Raw genomic sequence first — 16,407 nt, forward strand, 5'->3', positions numbered from 1 at the left:
GTGAAAAGTGTACAACATTGCTATCCCTGATGCCATCTTAGGCACAAAAGGTACCTAGGCACACTAGCAGTCACTAACTATCCCCATTAACAACTGTTCACCCTCCCAGCCTGATCGTTAGCAACTCCTTTGTTTGTCCAACTGTCTTGCTCTCTCTTTAGTCTCTATCCTATCATAGAACATTACAGCAAAGTATAGGCCCTTCGGCCCTCGATGTTGTGCTGACCTGTCATACTGTCCTGAAGCCCATCTAACCTACACTATTCCGTGTACGTATGTCCATATGCTTGTCCAATGATGACTTAAATGTTCTTAAAGTTGGCTACCCACCCACCTCCCTATTTTCTGCATACAAACTGATGTTTTCCCAGCCACCATCAGTTCTGAGGAAGAGTCACCGGGCCCAACATGTTAACTCTGTTTTTACCTTCACTGATGCTGCTAGCCCTGTTGAGCTTTCCCAGCAACTTTGTTTTTGTACCTAGGTACAAATTGTTTTAGGTACACAAATAAAAAAGTGAAGAAATACATTTATCATGACAAGAGCCATGGAAAACACAAGGCCAGGCCCAATAACGTATGAAGTTCAGGTATGTATGACAGTCCTGAACAAGCACATGGGCCATCTGAAAGCTGCAAACTCATAAATGGTGTTGGAGCAAAACTTGCCTGGCCTATTATCAGCCTTTCTGACTGTTCCAGAACCCGGGGATTGTCTCTTACTGTTCAGGGTTGAAGATATCTCAGAATCTGAGGTGGACATTTCAGATATCGCCACCTCCTCGCCTTTGCTGCCTGAAGAGGACAATTTCTTCCGAGATGCTCTGGGTACAAGAGAGTAGCTACTATGGAATTCATGCTGCCCGTATCAGAGGCAGAGTTGGAGGAACCTGACCCAGTGCTAAAACACCCCAGGAGGAGCTACAAAAGAAAGAACTGGCTGCTGCTTGGCCTGCTGTGTTCATCCAGCTTCACACTTTGTTAACTGGCCTATGTCATTGGCTTCAGAGGTGGAGTGATGTTGTAATTGTCTCAAGGTCTCAGGTGGACCTCAAAGAATGAGTTCCCTAATTAGGCCAGAGTAACAGCCCCAGTCAGGGAGCCCTGGCTGAACGACATAAACAGGGGTGTCAAAAGTTCTATTCACCGACAACTGGTTTTGAAGAAGCTGAATCAGTGTCAAGGATTCTCCACATGTAAATTAAAGAGTGGCTTGATGACAGGTTACCAGCCTCTTTGGAGTTATTCACTAACTCAAAACTTTGGACACAGTGGAAACTCTGGATGTGAAGTTTCAAATGCAATGCCTCAGTCTTACCAGCTCCAGAAGCTAGGTCAACAGAACATTCATTTTCCAAATACTTTGAACTTCATGCAGCTTGACTGAAACCACATCAAAAGCATTGAGGAGCTTTTCAGCTTCCACATATTGTTCACGTACACACACCGAGATTGCTGAAGGGAATACTAAGGTCGTCATCGAAATATGTTGCTTCGCTCAAGCTTAAATTTTTAATACTTGTCTGCAAAGCAAACTCCTGGCAAAAGTAGGTGCTCAGTGAATGTTTGTGAATCAATAAACCGTGCAGATTGCAAAAGAACTCTTGGCTCTTCAGACTGGTTTTCAGCTACTCAACACTTTGCATCTGCTCACAAAAGTAAATAAGGGGCATTTAATGTCCCAGCATGGAGGCATGGTTGAAAATCAATGGATAGATTTAAAGGTTCATGTTACCACCTGCACCTAAAGGTTTACTCATAATCCCGCACCAGCAGGCCAATAGGCAAATTTAATCAATGGGCTGAATTTAATGACAGTGTTAATGGCCTCGTGCACCGTCTGCAAAGCCAGCAGGAATCCAAGATAATAAAATGTGAGGCTGGATGAACACAGCAGGCCCAGCAGCATCTCAGGAGCACAAAAGCTGACGTTTTGGGCCTAGACACTTCATCAGAGAGGGGGATGGGGTGAGGGTTCTGGAATAAATAGGGAGAGAGGGGGAGGAGAACCGAAGATGGAGAGAAAAGAAGATAGGTGGAGAGGAGAGTATAGGTGGGGAGGTAGGGCGGGGCTAGGTCAGTCCAGGGAAGATGGACAGGTCAAGGAGGTGGGATGAGGTTAGCAGGTAGGAAATGGAGGTGCGGCTTGGGGTGGGAGGAAGGGATGGGTGAGAGGAAGAACAGGTTAGGGAGGCAGAGACAGGTTGGACTGGTTTTGGGATGCAGTGGGTGGAGGGAAAGAGCTGGACTGGTTGTGTGGTGCAGTGGGGGGAGGGGACGAACTGGGCTGGTTTTAGGATGCGGTGGGGGAAGGGGAGATTTTGAAGCTGGTGAAGTCCACATTGATACCATTGGGCTGCAGGGTTCCCAAGCGGAATATGAGTTGCTGTTCCTGCAACCTTCGGGTGGCATCATTGTGGGACTGCAGGCGGCCCATGATGGACATGTCATCTAAAGAATGGGAGGGAGAGTGGAAATGGTTTGCGACTGGAAGGTGCAGTTGCTTATTGCGAACCGAGCGGAGGTGTTCTGCAAAGCGGTCCCTAAGCCTCTGCTTGGTTTCCCCAATGTAGAGAGAGCCACACCGGGTACAGTGGATGCAGTATACCACATTGGCAGATGTGCAGGTGAACCTCTGCTTAATGTGGAAAGTCATCTTGGGGCCTGGGACAGGGGTGAGGGAGGAGGTGTGGGGGCAAGTGTAGCATTTCCTGCGGTTGCAGGGAAAGGTGCCGGGTGTGGTGGGGTTGGAGGGCAGTGTGGAGCGACCAAGGGAGTCACAGAGAGAGTGGTTACTCCGGAAAACAGACAGGGGTGGGGATGGAAAAATGTCTTGGGCGGTGGGGTCGGATTGTAGATGGCGGAAGTGTCGGGGGATGATGCGTTGTATCCGGAGTTTGCTGGGGTGGTGTGTGAGAACGAGGGGGATCCTCTTAGGGCGGTTGTGGCGGGGGCGGGGTGTGAGGGATGTGTTGCGGGAAATGCGGGAAATGCGGTCAAGGGCGTTCTCGACCACTGTGGGGGGAAAGTTGAGGTCCTTGAAGAACTTGGACATCTGGGATGTGTGGGAGTGGAATGCCTCATCCTGGGAGCAGATGCGGCGGAGGCGGAGGAATTGGGAATAGGGGATGGAATTTTTGCAGGAGGGTGGATGGGAGGAGGTGTATTCTAGGTAGCTGTGGGAGTCGGTGGGCTTGAAATGGGCATCAGTTACAAGCTGGTTGCCTGAGATGGAGACTGAGAGATCCAGGAAGGTGAGGGATGTGCTTAAGATGGCCCAGGTGAACTGCCCTAGTCGACCCATCGTCTCAGCCTGCTCCTGCCCCACCGATCTCATCTCCACCTATCTGGACTCCATTTTCTCCCCTTTGGTCCAGGAACTCCCCACCTACGTCTGTGACACCACCCATGCCCTCCACCTCCTCCAGGACTTCCAATTCCCTGGCCCCCAACACCTCATTTTCACCATGGACGTCCAGTCCCTATACACCTGCATTCCGCATGCAGATGGCCTCAAGGCCCTCCGCTTCTTCCTGTCCCGCAGGCCCGAACCGTCCCCCTCCACCGACACCCTCATCCGTCTAGCCGAACTCGTCCTTACCCTCAACAACATCTCTTTCGATTCCTCCCACTTCCTACAGACTAAGGGGGTGGCCATGGGCACCCGCATGGGCCCCAGCTATGCCTGCCTCTTTGTAGGTTACGTGGAACTGTCCCTCTTCCGCACCTACACAGGCCCCAAACCCCACCTCTTCCTCCGGTACATTGATGACTGTATCGGCGCCGCCTCTTGCTCCCCAGAGGAGCTCGAACAGTTCATCCACTTCACCAACACCCTCCACCCCAACCTTCGGTTCACCTGGGCCATCTCCAGCACATCCCTCACCTTCCTGGATCTCTCAGTCTCCATCTCAGGCAACCAGCTTGTAACTGATGTCCATTTCAAGCCCACTGACTCCCACAGCTACCTAGAATACACCTCCTCCCACCCACCCTCCTGCAAAAATTCCATCCCCTATTCCCAATTCCTCCGCCTCCGCCGCATCTGCTCCCACGATGAGGCATTCCACTCCCGCACATCCCAGATGTCCAAGTTCTTCAAGGACCGCAACTTTCCCCCCACAGTGTTCGAGAACGCCCTTGACCGCGTCTCCCGCATTTCCCGCAACACATCCCTCACACCCCGCCCCCGCCACAACCGCCCAAAGAGGAACCGCCTCGTTCTCACACACCACCCCACCAAACTCCGGATACAACGCATCATCCTCCGACACTTCCGCCATCTACAATCCGACTCCACCGCCCAAGACATTTTTCCATCCCCACCCTTGTCTGCTTTCCGGAGTGACCACTCTCTCCGTGACTCCCTTGTTTGCTCCACACTGCCCTCCAACCCCACCACACCCAGCACCTTCCCCTGCAACCGCAGGAAATGCTACACTTGCCCCCACACCTCCTCCCTCACCCCCATCCCCGGCCCCAAGATGTCTTTCCACATTAAGCAGAGGTTCACCTGCACATCTGCCAATGTGGTATACTGCATCCACTGTACCCGGTGTGGCTTCCTCTACATTGGGGAAACCAAGCGGAGGCTTGGGGACCACTTTGCAGAACACCTCTGCTCGGTTCGCAATAAACAAGTGCACCTCCCAGTCACAAACCATTTCCACTCCCCCTCCCATTCTTTAAATGACATATCCATCATGGGCCTCCTGCAGTGCCACAATGATGCCACCCGAGGTTGCAGGAACAGCAACTCATATTCCGCTTGGGAACCCTGCAGCCCAATGGTATCAATGTGGACTTCACCAGCTTCAAAATCTCCCCTTCCCCCACCGCTTCCCAAAACCAGCCCAGTTCGTCCCCTCCCCCCACTGCATCACACAACCAGCCCAGCTCTTCCCCTCCACCCACTGCATCCTTAAAACAGTCCAACCTGTCTCTGCCTCCCTAACCTGTTCTTCCTCTCACCCATCCCTTCCTCCCACCCCAAGCCGCACCTCCATCTCCTACCTACTAATCTCATCCCACCTCCTTGACCTGTCTGTCTTCCCTGGACTGACCTATCCCCTCCCTACCTCTGCACCTATACTCTCCTCTCCACCTATCTTCTTTTCTCTCCATCTTCGGTTCTCCTCCCCCTCTCTCCCTATTTATTCCAGAACCCTCACCCCATCCCCCTCTCTGATGAAGGGTCTAGGCCCGAAACGTCAGCTTTTGTGCTCCTGAGATGCTGCTGGGCCTGCTGTGTTCATCCAGCCTCACATTTTATTATCTTGGATTCTCCAGCATCTGCAGTTCCCATTATCACCAGCAGGAATCCATTTGTATTCAGCCCCAGGAAACCGAGACTGGATTACATATCAATCAAGCAATTCACTCCCTGCTAGCAGGACTTCAATATTTTTAAAAAGCAAATAGCCTGTGCTACTTCTCCAGGTGCCTACTTTGTGGTATTTTATACCGCTACTGAAATGTGGCACTGGGTACGTTGTTCCTTGAAATAGTTCACTGCCACCAACCTTCCATTATTTTTACTTTGACTTAGGCCTATTTAGTTTACTGGTTGAGGATACACTCCTGTAGAGTATCTGTAGAAGGTACAATGTTCTTAGAAACAAGAAAACATATTGCATGGGAGTAATAAGTTACATCCTCTGAATGCTCAACTACAGCTCTTTGATCCATCTACAGACTATGAGACATCAGTAGAATAGTTGGAGCCAATGAAATATGAACATTAATCCCTTCAGAATAATTACCTTACCAAAAATGCCCTCCTAAACTTTTGTCCCCATTGTTAATGACTTATTCAATTATTTATTTCACAAACTGATATGTACTATTGCCACAACTCTCGCAGTCTCAGATTTCATAACGTGAATTACATTGCTTTGCAACTTGTGAAAAGAGTAGGAACATTACAACTATGTAACGTATACCTTGTAGCCTCATCTCTGTAAGCAGTAGCTTCTGCTTCTTAAGCCATGATAACTGATAGGACAGTGCCCCAGATAAAACGTGTGCGGCTGGACAAACACAGCAGGCCAAGCAGCATCTTAGGAGCATAAAAGTTGACGTTTCAGGCCTATACTCTTCATCAGAAAATGGGGATGGGGAGAGGATTCTGAAATAAATAGGGAGAGAGGGGGAGGCGGACTGAAGATGGATAGAGGAGAAGATAGGTGGAGAGGAGGGCATAGGTGGGGAGGTAGGGAGGGGATAGGCCAGTCCTGGGAGGACGGACAGGTCAAGGGGGCAGGATGAGGTTAGTAGGTAGGAAATGGAGGTGTGGCTTGAGGTGGGAGGAGGGGATAGGTGAGAGGAAGAACAGGTTAGGCAGGCGGGGACGAGCTGGGCTGGTTTTGGGATGCAGTTGGGGGAGGGGAGATTTTGAAGCTGGTGAAATCCAGTCGTGAACCATTTCAACTCCCCCTCCCATTCCTGAGACGACATGTCCATCCTGGGCCTCCTGCAGTGCCACAATGATGCCACCCGTAGGTTGCAGGAACAGCAACTCATATTCCACTTGGGAACCCTGCAGCCCAATGGTATCAATATGGATTTCACCAGGTTCAAAATCTCCCCTCCCCCAACTGCATCCCAAAACCAGCCCAGCTCGTCCCCTCCCCCCACTAACCTCATCCCGCTGTCTTGACCTGTCCGTCCTCCCCGGACTGACCTACCCCCTCCCTACCTCCCCACCCACACTCTCCTCTCCACCTATCTTCTCCTCTATCCATCTTCTGTCCACCTCCTCTCTCCCTATTTACTTCAGAATCTCTCCCCATCCACCTTTTTTGATGAAGGCCTGAGGCCCGAAACGTCAGTTTTTGTGCTCCTAAGATGCTGCTTGGCCTGCTGTGTTCATCCAGCCCCATGCTTTGTTATCTTGGATTCTCCAGCATCTGCAGAGCCCATTATCTCTGAGGACAGTGCCTCAGCACTGGTATAAAGCCTAAATTCAATAGATTGTCATATTGGCAGAACAAGTTCTGTGATTTCTGGAATTTTGGGATCATCAGTTTCCTCTATGTATGCCTCAGTTAACATTTCTCAAAAGTTTTTCACCTAAAAGTTTTTCATACATGACATCTTCCTTTTTTGCAATGTTCCAGCTGAATATTGCTTTTGCACTTTGATTTTGGGGCACTGCTATACCAAAAAACTGTTAGCTCCATAAAATCCAGCCTTGCGTTCTATGTCATCCACTTCTGATCTTGATTCTCCTGGAAAATGCTGAAACATAAACCTTCTCTATTTCTTCTTGCTGTATTTATTCAATCTTATTAAATCTGCCTACAGATCTTGGGTGCAGTGACGACTGCTGAGACTGCAACAACCCCAGAATAGCAGGAGATCCCAGTAGCCCAGTGGATCGAGCCATTTAATCAGGTCCCAGCAAGAAGATGTGGGTTTTGGCCTGAAGGACGGGGTTGATTGTGGTCCTTGCTGCCGAGGGGGACTACCTGGGCTTAATCAGGGCTGCTTCCACCATTGCAGACATCAAAAAGGTCACCAGGATATGTCAGAGATAGTGGGAACTTCCGATGCCAGAAAACCTGACCTAACAAGGTGCAGAGCCGGATGAACACAGCTGGCCAAGCAGCATCAGAGGAGCAGGAAAGCTGACATTTTGGGTCTAGACACTTCTTCAGAAGTAGGGGAGGGGAAGGATATTCTGAAATTAATAGGGAGAGGGGGGGAGGCAGATAGAAGATGGATAAAGGAAAAGATAAGTGGAGAGGAGACAGACAGGTCAAAGAGGCCGGGATGGAGCCAGCAAAGGTGAGTGTAGGTGGGGAGTTAGGGAGGGGATGGGTCAGTCCAGGAAGGACGGACAGGTCAAGGAGGTGAGATGAGGCTGTTAGGTAGGAGATGGGGGTGGGGCTTGAGGTGGGAGGAGTGGCCTTAAGTTCACCTGGACCATCTCCAATACCTCTCTCTCCTTCCTGGACCTCTCTATCTCTATCTCTGGCAACCGCCTGGAAACTGATATTCATTTCAAACCTACCAACTCCCACAGCTATCTAGAGTACTCCTCCTCTTACTCACCTTCCTGCAAGAATGCTATCCCCTATTCCCAATTGCTTCGCCTCTGCTGCATCTGCTCCTGAGATGAGGCATTCCACTCCCAGATGTCCTTGTTTGTCAAGGACCGCAACTTCCCCTCCACAGTGGTCGAAAACGCCATCGACCACATCTCTCGCATTTCCCGCAATTCATCCCTCACACCCGCTCCCTGCAATAACAACCAAAACAGAATCCCCCTCATCCTCACATACCACCCCACCTACCTTCAGATCCAACGCATCATCCACCGACACTATCATCATCTGCAATCTGACCCCACTACCAAAGACATTTTTCCCTCCTCACCCTTATCTGCTTCCCGGAGGGGCCACTCTCTCTGTGAGTCCCATGTCCGCTCCACATTCCCCTCCAGCCTCACCACTCCTGGCATTTTTCCCTGCAACTGCAGGAAATGGTACACCTGCCCCTACACCTCCCCCCTCACCCCCATCCCAGGCCCCAAGAAGACATTCCACATCAAACAGGTGTTCACCTGCACATTCACTAATGTGATGTATTATATTCGCTGTTCCCCAGGTGGCATCCTCTACATCAAAGAAAGGACTGCTTTGTGGAATACCCATACTCGGTTCGCGACGAACGACTACACCTCCCAGTCTGAACCATTCAACTCTTCCTCCCATTCTGACATGTCCATTCTGGGCCTCCTGAAGTGTCACAATGATGCCTCCCACAAAGATTGCAGGAACAACATCTCATATTTCACTTGGGAGCACTGTAGCCCAATGGCATCAATGTGGACTTCACTAGCTTCAAAATTCCCCCCTCCCCCGACTGCATCCCAAAACCAGCCCAGTTCGTCCCCACCTCCCTAACCTGTCCTTCCTCCTACCTATTCGCTCCTCCCACCTCAAGCCCTACCCCCACCTCCTACCCACCAGCCTCATCCCTCCCTCCTTGCTCTGTCAGTGCTACCTGGATTGACCTATCCCCTCCCTAACTCCCCATCTACACTCACCTTTACTGGTTCCATCCCTATCTCTTTAACTTGTCAGTCTCCTCTTCACCTATTTTCTCCTTTATCCATCTTCTATCTGCCTCCCCTTCTCTCCCTCCTTATTTCAGAATCCCCTTCCCCTCCCCCATTTCTGAAGAAGGGTCTAGACCCAAAACATCAGCTTTCCTGCTCCTCTGATGCTACTTGGCCTGCTGTGTTCATCCAGTTCTACACCTTGTTAAACCAGGATATACCCATCAGCCTTCCTTCATGGCATAAGAATATCCCGCCTTGCATTTAGCAGGATACAAGCAGCAAATAGGTGAAGCTCTTAAATGGCCATGACAAAGTGAATTCTCCTCTACCCTGCACAGTGCATTTGGCACTTTATGTGTAACTGCTTGGGAGATTCCACTGATATCGCTTGTAGGCACCCGGAAGGAAGTGGCTGCAGAGAAAAAAAGTTAAAAAAACAGAATAGCAATAACATTTAATACCTCTGGTGTAGGGTGCCCACTGTATAAGAAAGAAGCCATTTTACATCAGATTACATTATTCCGTGATGATCTCTTTGAAGAGCCTTAATTTCCTCAATCACTATTTCTTTGATGTTTGTGGGTATATCTAACTGACGCGTGTAAACTCATTCTCCAGGGGTTTCTGTCTGCCTTGCTGTCTGACTTCCTGATCATGTGGTCCCTCCTGTTGTCACTGCTGGTCTGCCTATACTGGTTCCGCTGCAGCATGGTGCATGGAACCAATCCAGTGCTCTAGGCTAAAGGAATGTAAGATCGATTCTCATCGTTCAACACCCTCTTCCTTCCTTTCAAGGCAGTCTCTGAAGGAATTCATATTCAAATCTATCTAATGAGTACCCCTTCTGCCATCAGGGTATGCACTGCCCTTTTAAATTTTGGAAAGCAATATTTTAAGCTAATGCTTCAAACCTTATTATGTCAGATTATCAACTTCAAACACAGATAAGAAGAATCTCCAAGGACAGTACAATTCCCTAGAACTCACTTCCATTTTTCTAATTTGCAAACAAAATTGTTATGTCAGATTTAATGGGGTTTCAATTGCAGAATCATTGGGGAGAATTTAAACCTACTCCTTGGCAGGTTGGAGAGGGTAATGGTTAGAGCCCAATGAGAACATGTATGATAGTGATGTGATGATACATATGATGATGTTGTAACTTGCTGATTCCCAGTCAGAGACATGTTCATGACATCAACATATCACAGCATGTGACCTGATGGTATAAAGGTCTCAGATGCTATCTTAAAGCATGTCACGCTGATGAAAACATACTGCGCTTTGTAACAAAATAGCTCAGTACAGGCACAGACAATTGAAAGTGTCTCAGACAAAACACTCACTATATAACAGTGAGTCGTAATAAATGTCTTTTTAATCATTCAATATCACAATACCCATACCCAGTTTTTGTGTTGTGAGGGATAACATAAACATTGCCTCAATAAGTAAAGATACACTATTGGAAGCAAAATTCTTAACTGGCATCAACAGTCACATTACTTGAGAAGATAGTAATGGAACAACTGTACTAGATAATTTTGTTACCATCATCGAAGATCTGCACCTTTTTATGGAAACAAAAATATTCGTTCAGAATTCCAGGGAGCAATTCACTGTTACATATGGCAGAGACGGCAGACTCAGAGTGGGATGACATGTGTATCCTCAAGGAAAGGAACCCAACACTTGGATCTCTTGGTAGCAAAATCCATGGTCAGGACAACTTAGGGTTTTACCCATGCTGTTAGGGAAATCCTTGAAAGCAACGCAAATTAATGGGTTCACTGTTGGGCAAATTGTTGAATTGCTAAATTTCATTCACTGTAGTCTGGAAACCCTCCCCTATCCTATGTCTTACACTTTTCCAGTTGCCAGGCTCTGTTTCCATGCAGTGTTCCCTGGCTCCAATCTTCTAATGTCGGCTTTCCCATCTGACAGTCGGGCATGCTGCCAGGTGAGAAATGAAGTGAATGTTCATAATGTGATCCTACAACAAATTTGGCAGCATCTGCATTCCCTGTACTTCTGGGCTTTCACTGATAAATGTCCTTCCCCTCTTTTCAGCAAGCTATACAGTTACGGAGATCCATTGTTCCTGAGCAGAAAGAACTATCTAATTAACCCCCATTGCCTGGGCTTTTCTTGTAGACGGATAAATATTTGAAAGGGCAAAATTTGTTCAGTTCCTTTTTGAAAGTTACCATTGAATTGATTTGTATTACTTCATGACAGTGCATTGTAGGTCCCACCAACTTGCTGTGTTAAAAATTTGCTTAACTCTCGTTATTTTTCCAAGTTTATCGATTATTACAAGAATAAATTAATAAAATGATTCACCTATTTATATGCATTAACTTGAATATTTCCCCTTTAACAATTGAAGATTTTATGAAAAACATGATTGAACATTGAGTTATGTAATGTATCACAATGCTTCAGGAGTGCATTATAAGGCTACAAATACGGTAAGTATATTTTGATGTTCCCATAAAGTACGAGCATGAAGCTTAAATGTCATCCAGTCCCAACCTCCAAATGGCAGTGTCATCTTGGCTTAGTGTTAGCATGTTTGCTTATCAGTTAGAAGGTTGAGGGTTCAAAAATCACCCAATGCCAATACATAATCTATGTTGACACTTCAGAGGAGTATTGCATTTCGGGTGAGATGTTAAACAAAGCTCCTTCTGTCTATTTGAGAGCAAAGGTGAAAGATGTGATGCACACTTTCAAAAAGGAAAAACAAAGAGTTCTTCCATTGTTTGACAGTCACCATGTAAACAGATTAACTGGTCATCGATCACACAGCTGTACATGGGACTTCGCTGTCTTGAAATTGGCTATCCAGTTTCTTCATAAATTAGCAGAGAATCCACTTGAAAAGTAATTAATTGTTTTTGTTGTACTTTAGACTGTTGTAAACGTGGTATGGAAATACACCTACAACAACTAAATGACAATCATAGACAAACAATTAATATTTCACTTTCATCAAGGTGCAATGCTGTTTCTTTTTCTAGCTTGCATTACCATTATTAATTTTACAGTGACAGGAGAAGGGATATTTTTAACGCATAAGAAAGGAAGCAACAAAATAAAATTAAGTGTGTGGTCACCTCCCATGGCAGGGGTGTGGAGCAATCTTACTTAAAAATCATGATAATAAACATCAACCAATACTGAAAAGATTAACTGCTACACTGTGAAACTAATGATGCAGACGTATTCAATCAATAAGCAGCTTTTGAATAAATTATACTTAATAATGATTTAGCATTACACAGTGTGTTGATTCTACATTTCTCATTCCAGTTTACATGCAGTCAAAAGTAATCAGAATTATGCATTGTTCTCCTTTTTAAAATACTTCTCAGAGGAAAACATTCAAGTCCTAGCCTGCAAAATGACCTGCTGCAGCTTCAATCCCTTTTGCAGCCACCCAGGAATCTGAAGTGAAGTGACCACTCTACTCTCAGTGTTGACTTATTGCAATGCTTTCCACATCCATTACGGCAATATCCACATTATCTCTCTCAACCAAGTCATGTGAAACTGTCAGGGTTCAGCTACCACACATGCACAGAAGCTATTAAAGCTCATAAATAATTGAGGAGAGTGAATAATTCAAAAGGAGTTCTATTCAGCTTTTGGTCTTTGGGACTCAATTTTCAAATATCAGTTGAATTGAGACTGACAACATTTTCCTTTTTGGGGAATCTAATTGCAAACAGAAACCTGTCAACGACAAGAAAAAAAATGAATATCAGTATGGGAAAATTATTCTTAAGGATTTCCTCCGTTTCTCAGGTCTGAGCAAATCCATGCAAAACAATGAGTAGCAAATAAACTGAAATGAAGGTTTTCATCCACAAAGGAAGTCTAATAGTGATTCTTTCAAATTGTGCAAAACAAAATACATCAAAATATTCCGTGACTGTGGAAGTACATTCAGAAACATGCAGTAGTAATTCCAACCAATCACATTTTATGAAATGGACTATGAATCAAAAATAACGAAACTACTCACTGCACACAATGTCTCCACAGCACCTTCCAGCCTCAGCCTGGAACTTGTGCAGTCAGTTACAATGAATACAAGCCCTCCAGCAGACGCTCAAATGTCTTCACTGCTACTTATGAAATCCATTTGCACATGCCACAGCTGACAGCACAGATGCTGTGCTTTTCTTATATATCCATCCATTTGTTTCAGTAATCCCACATAGCATTAAGGTCTAGCCATATTACCGTTGTCAGTTAAGATCCGTTCCTTCTTGATGAGCCTTAGTTTTATTACCCTGCTGTAGAAATAAACTACTACGGAAAAGCCAATGATTCCTGCTGGGAGAGCCTGCATTCTATTAAAGGTCTGCTTCAGACATCCCTTTCTCTTTCTTGCTCTAGATTGCAGCCCTTCTATATAAACTGAGGTCTATATAATAGAGTAGAAGTCTCTTAAAGCAAACACCTCGATAGTGAGCAAAACCTTTCAGTTCTTTGTAGTAAATGATTCATGTAGAGTACAAGTGAATGGATCAATGGACCGCACAGAGCTGATCAAACATTTCCTTTCCTAGAATGTTCTTAGTACAGGTCATGCAAATTAATAGGCATTCTGTGCTTGGCATATTAATAAATTCTCTTTGGTATTTATTTGCTACTTATAGGTAGTATAGAAAACTTCATTGTGTGTCTATTAGCCTATCAGAGACTAAGACAAAGAAAATGTCAGACTTCAAAAATCATTTTGTAATTTTTTTTATTAAAGTGTCTATACTGAAGTATTTAATTCAGAGTAAGCTAGTCAAAGGTTGGTTATACCAACGTTAATCCATTTTGATGTAATAGAGGCTTTGATGCATCCACCGATGCAAATATATACTCAGAAGCTATAACCATTGTAAAATAGTTAAATGCACAGACATCAATAGACCTTAATGGAAGTACACATTGTTTTAAAAACACTATTAATGTTGAACTTGTTAAAATTGAGCACAACAAACATTCAAATCACCTACAAAAATGAATCAACCAGTTTTCAAAAATTCTAGATTTTTAGACAATTTAAATGATTATAGACACAGAATTAAACAGCCAGTCAAAGCAAGAGTGATTTGTGTGGTTTGTAGCAAAGTTGTAGACAACATCTATATTTTCATTATTGTTACCATATAAAGCAAATTCTTCTCCAGATTCATGACACAAAAAGTGTAAACACAGATTTTAGAAATATGCAAGTCACCAAAAAGCAGAATTACCCAATCATGCAGAATGAAGGCAGAAAAAGAAACAGCGCAGCAAAATATTAACATTGTTTTCTGCTTGTACAGAAATTGTATGCTGAGGGTCAATCAATTACTAATTTGACTGACTAACCTTGCTTTTATTGGATTTAGCTTAAGGTACAAGATGAACTAAACACTAGCAATAATAAACTTACAAATCACTATTAGAAGTAAAAATGAAACCAATGAAATTATTTTAAGTGAGCCAACTGCCATTTATTAACAATGAAAAAAAGTCCTGTATTTTGAATGAAAGGTGTGGAAGAGTTAATGCTCCTTTAAAGTTATGTCACTCATATTATTGTAGCTTTGGGTTCAGTTTTGGTAAGTACTGGCTAAACATTCTGGGTAGGTGATGGGTTGGGAGGTTGGAGAGGAAATGATAAGCTGGCAAGGGGTGCATTGGGAGAGGACATCAAAGTCTTCTTGCCGCTAATGTTTTGCTGGCAGCAGAAAATTTGGCAACCAATTGAGCTTCAAAAGTGGCCAATTAAGGGTCACTCACTGCTCCCCACACCCCCTTGGGCATTTCACTCCGTCAAGAGACTTGCCACTGGTGGGGTGACTGCCGGGTTATTGCAGACAGACTCTCAGCTTGTACTGGAGTGGAACACTCCCACATACATACTCCACTGTTCACAAATGCTCCCCCTCATTAAAACATGTAAGTGCTTTGCCTCTGCTCTCACTGAAAGTTTGGTGTTCTCTAACTAGCATATCGCAGCACATTGCAAGGTGATATTACATCCACAAATATTCACTACCCCTTACCACCAAAACACAGCAGCATGTAACATCTACAAGATGCACTGCAGAAATTCATCAGGACTTTTTCGACAGCATCTTCCAAATCCACAACTATTAGCGTCTAGAAGGAAAGGGCAGTAAATATAAAAGAACACTACGACCTGCAATTACCCTTCCAAAATTACCCTATCCTGCCTTGGAAATGTATCACGTACAAGATGATCAGAGGATTAGATAGAGTGGATAGTGAGAGTCTTTTTCCGAGGATGATGACTTCAGCTTGTACGAGGGGGCATAGCTACAAATTGAGGGGGGTGACAGATTTAAGACAGATGTCAGAGGCAGGTTCTTTACTCAGAGAGTGGTAAGGGTGTGGAATGCCCTGCCTGCCAATGCAGTTAACTCAGCTACATTAGGGGCATTTAAACAGTCCTTGGATAAGCATATGGATAATGATGGGATAGTGTAGGGGGAGGGGCTTAGATTAGTTCACAGGTCGGTGCAACATCGAGGGCCAAAGGGCCTGTTCTGCGCTGTATTGTTCTATGCTCTAAGCTCTATGTTCTATGTTCTATTCTTCCAGTTTCACTGCGTCAATATCCTGGAACTCCTCTTCTAACAGCATTGTGGGCCTATCTGTACTAAATGGAGGACAGTGATTCAAGAAAGCAGCTCACCATCACATGCTCAAGGGCAACCAGTGACAGGCAATTACTGCTGGCACAGCAAATGCTGCCCACATCCCATGAATCAACTGGAAACCAAAATGGAGAACAGATTTCTAAACTACTGTTGTGCTGGCATCCCTCTCAAGCTTTGCTCAAATTTTATTCATGTTATTGAATTTGTGAGATCAGGCATCTTTGAAGCCAACCAACCACCTAACTGCCTGCACTTACCTTGGCTGTCGCCATTCTGACAGATAAGAAAGCCCATTTGCTGAAGTACTGATCAGGCATTTTGAGTGTTATTTAGTGGTCTTTTCAGCCAATCAGGTGCATCATGTGTGACATCCCACTACCATCTGAAACTATCAGCTATTTCAAGTCTGACAGCTCCTGGGAGCTGGAGCAACTCCTTGAAGCCCCAGGAGTTTGGTTGCCTGTGACTCAGGAGGATCAGGACAAGCAAGAAAGGATGTGATATTTTTGAGGTGATCACAGGAAGAGTGGGGTGGATTTCAACAACCACCCCCAAGTCCACCATCCTAACCATGCTTCCAATTATCCCCAGACTGAGCACAATGGAGGCCTCCTGACAACATAGCATGCAGACTGCCCTGTATACAGGCAACCACATTTTCTT

At 45.5% G+C, this 16,407-nt stretch overlaps 1 protein-coding gene across 14 annotated transcripts in view; it reads right to left on the reverse strand.

Moving 5' to 3' along the window:
• mgat4c (mgat4 family member C) overlaps nt 1-16,407 on the reverse strand; it is a 384,199-nt gene that overhangs the window by 107,698 nt on the left and 260,094 nt on the right. Inside the window, exon 1 of one of the 14 annotated variants that reach the window (XM_048549099.2) lies at nt 13,098-13,462. The exons of the other annotated variants lie outside the window; for them this stretch is intronic. The gene's annotated coding sequence lies outside the window, so the exon portion shown is untranslated. Of the gene's footprint in view, nt 1-13,097; nt 13,463-16,407 lie in introns of those variants that run through there. 14 annotated transcript variants of the gene reach the window in all.

Source organism: Stegostoma tigrinum, chromosome 18, assembly GCF_030684315.1.
Source record: "Stegostoma tigrinum isolate sSteTig4 chromosome 18, sSteTig4.hap1, whole genome shotgun sequence".
Classification (NCBI taxonomy): domain Eukaryota; kingdom Metazoa; phylum Chordata; class Chondrichthyes; order Orectolobiformes; family Stegostomatidae; genus Stegostoma; species Stegostoma tigrinum.